Raw genomic sequence first — 3,519 nt, 5'->3', positions numbered from 1 at the left:
AGGTGATGGACATGGACAGGTGGACATCAATTCAGGCAGATGCAACCAAAGGACTCCGGTCAGGTCAGTGTTCAGACACCCAAGGAGGTGCATTTTATTGCAAAGAAAACAAAACCACAACCCTGTCGCTCCCAGGGCCAGACGCGAGGGCGATGCCGAGCAGTGGCCAGGGCTTGCAGACAGTTCAGGTACAGCAGGAACCGGGGTCTTGAGAAGAATAGCTGGGAGCCTGGCTGTCAGACGAGATGAGCCCACGCGGCTGTCAGAACCCAGCACAGATGAAGGCGTGTGTTGTCTCTGACTGAGCTGCCCCAAACCCCCGTGAAGGAGAGATGTGCTCCTGCGTGGCTGCAAAGGCAGACAGGAATAGGCGAGCTGCTGACAGCAGTGGCTGCGGTGGGATCCTGCTGCGATGCTCCAAGGTTATACTCCAGTAATCCGTATGATAACGTACCTCCATTTCACATGGCATCCTTTGCCCAAAGGGATCCTTATGGTGCCGTCTTGAAACTGTATTCTCAACCTGCATTACATACTCCACAGCACAGCTACCAGGTCACTTTTCCTTGTTTCTTTACATCCTACACACCACGAGGCAGTCTGCAGGATGCAAAGTTCTAGCACACGTTGGACTCCACATTACAGACGCCATTCTAGACATGTGGGTAGCATCTGGGAGTAAGTTGCAGCTTGGCCATCTCAGACCACATCTGGCCACTGTCCCATGGAGATGGAAAGCCACTCTGATATTGGCTATACATCCAGCCGATGCCATCACAGGTATTCTCCAGGGCACAGAGCTCCTCACACCAGCACCTGATGCTCTCTCTGAAGAACCACCTCCATTTCAAGCCAGAGCTTCTGCTTTCTGGCCATGTTCCCTGGGAGGAGAGGGGAAAAGCGGAGGAGAAAGCAGGGAGATGAAGCAGAGCACCTGTATTGCTACCCAGGGTCTCCAGACTGGTGACTCCTAGGCAGGTCACAGGAAACAAATACCCAGAGCTCAGAAGGAGGAAAAAAGTAATTTTTTCCAATTTTTCGTCTCCAACTCCCAGGAGCCACCAGGTGTCAGTGCAATCAAATGTTTAACAGATGGGACTACAGCAAAGTCCTAGTGGGTAGAAAAGAGTTTTCCAGGAATTACTTTGTCTCCTCTATCTGCTCTGTCGCCTGGCACACCACTCCGAGAGGTCCAGCTTTGACAGTTTTTGTTAAAAAGAAGTTTAACTACAATAAGGTGATAGAAAAGCTTCCCGTTACAAATGCTAAGACAAAGTTTCTCTTGCTCTTTAAATCCTCCCTGTGGAGAGCTGGAAACCCAAGCACTGAAGAACAGAGTGAGTGGGCTATGACAGCCTCTCTACAGCGTGCCCCAGCCCGCAGGTCCTCGGAGATGATCCATCTCTCCAAGGCTGGTGGGAGAGGGACAACAGTGCAATCGACTTAACAAGATCAGCCTAGTGCAAAAAAATTATACAGAGAAAAAACAAACAGTAAAGGTATAAAAAGTATCACCAGACTAAAGTGAAATGCTGTTAACCAGTAGATTTCTGGAGCTCAGCTGAGATCATACAGCCAAGTGCACCTTGTCAGAGAGGGCAGAAAATTGTACTCAGCCTCACAACAGCCACCCTTAGGTACTCTCAAGACCACCTGGATGCTCCCATCTCAGGAAAGAGTTCTACAGTCTCTGCAAAACTTTCAGGCCATAAGAAGCCAGAAGAGCAAATCAGGAGAGCTTGCTAGCTTATTAATAAGCCCACAAAACCCCCTTGGTTTCTTTAAAGTTTGAAGAATTTACATGAGATTAGGAGGCGCCGAGCCCAGCCAGAAGCACTGCTTTATCAGTACCTTGTTGTTTCTCTGAATTAGTGAAGTGGAGAGAAAACAGGGCAGCAAAGCAATGATGCGGAAGGAAGTGTTTTGTGGATCAACTGATTCACATCTGATTGGTGGCATGATCTTTCCAATAGCAACTGGGCATTAAAAACATATTTAATGAGCATTATTGGACTTAGAAACATTTATACGGTGAAACTGCCTAAAGGCCATGACCATACCAGGCCCTGTTATGCTAAGTGCTATACAAACTGAAATTGTAACTCCATGCTTTAATTTACTCACTGTATCATAACAACAACTTGCATTTAATCCTGTGAGCTCCAAAGTGCCATCAACACAGCCACTGAACTTGTGTAGCTTCACTGCACAGACCCATCAAACTCAGCAGGAGCCACGAGTGACGGGAGGTCAAAGAAGGGCTACATTTGACTGTCCATGTCCATGTCCCCTCTCATCAACTGCTGGGGCAGGAGAGGGAACTCCGCTGTGCACCTCTGCAACCCTCCCAACAAGATACAAAAGGAGCTGATGATCATCACCTCCTGCATAACACAGGGAAAAGTACGGAGGCAGGATAAAACCACTGAAAACTTGAACGTGGATAGAAAACCAAAGGCTATCGCCTTTCTTGAACCCCTAACAGACTGGTCCTACATCAAAGTGATCTGTGATTCAGTTTGTATGCAAAGCACTATGCAAAATGAAACAACAGACTCTTGTACCTTGACTTCAGGCACTCATATCAGGGATAAACATGCTAAAAGTATCTATACATACAGACAGGTTTACAGACTCAGCATCAGACTGCATATCTGGGGTCTTTCTATACAAAGGTTCCCTTAAAGATCAAACGCAAAACTGCATCTTGCAGTAAGCAAGCATGCAGATCATTGTAACAAAGAAGAATACTGTTGCCTCTTACCAAAGCAAGTCCCTCAGTCCCTCCAAAAGAGAAGAAACAAATGTTCTGGGATTTCAGGCTTGACAGTAGTTCTGAGTGTGGGTTTAGGCAGAGCTCAGAAAACAATTATGCATATTCACGTTCCTTTTATCACACATCTTCAGGGAGCTGGAGCCTCAAAGTTGCCTCCGGCATGCCTGAGAAACCTTCACTGGGGAGCTCTTCAGTCCAATTCTCATCTGAACTTGTTTTTACACTTCCTCAAACAGAGTGATTTTAAAGATTTTACCCCGATTTATACCTATGGGACATTAAACACTTGCCCCTCTCCAGGCAAAATGCTGGAAAGGAAACAAAAGTACCAGAAAATTACCTGTTTCTGATTTTTCACTTTTCTCCCAGTTTAAAGTCTCACATAGTCTTTACATCTACCTCACAAAGACCAAGTGAAACCAAACTATCCTGGAAAACGGAACAGCAGTGGAGAAGGCCTATCAGTCTGAAACTGAGACTTAGACAAGGGATGCTTTGCTGCTGATTTCACAGCCTGCTGCAGGAAAGAGGCAGGTAAATGTCCTTTTGGAGAAACTCTCCAACCTAATGCAAATCTCAGCTAAGATGCTGCACCATGGCACCAAATTCTCTCCAATGAGTCAAGCAAGGGTAAAGCACTCAAAATTTGCAAACTCAGCGTGGAGCTGTGGAGTTGAAAAACAGAGGAGGGCTGTTCATGGTGTGAGGGGGGAAATGGGATGACAGCGGGATATTTTCCCCTA

This window comes from Phaenicophaeus curvirostris, chromosome 11, assembly GCF_032191515.1.
Source record: "Phaenicophaeus curvirostris isolate KB17595 chromosome 11, BPBGC_Pcur_1.0, whole genome shotgun sequence".
In the NCBI taxonomy this organism is placed as follows: Eukaryota; Metazoa; Chordata; class Aves; order Cuculiformes; family Cuculidae; genus Phaenicophaeus; species Phaenicophaeus curvirostris.
Note: the sequence above shows the minus strand (reverse complement) of the source record.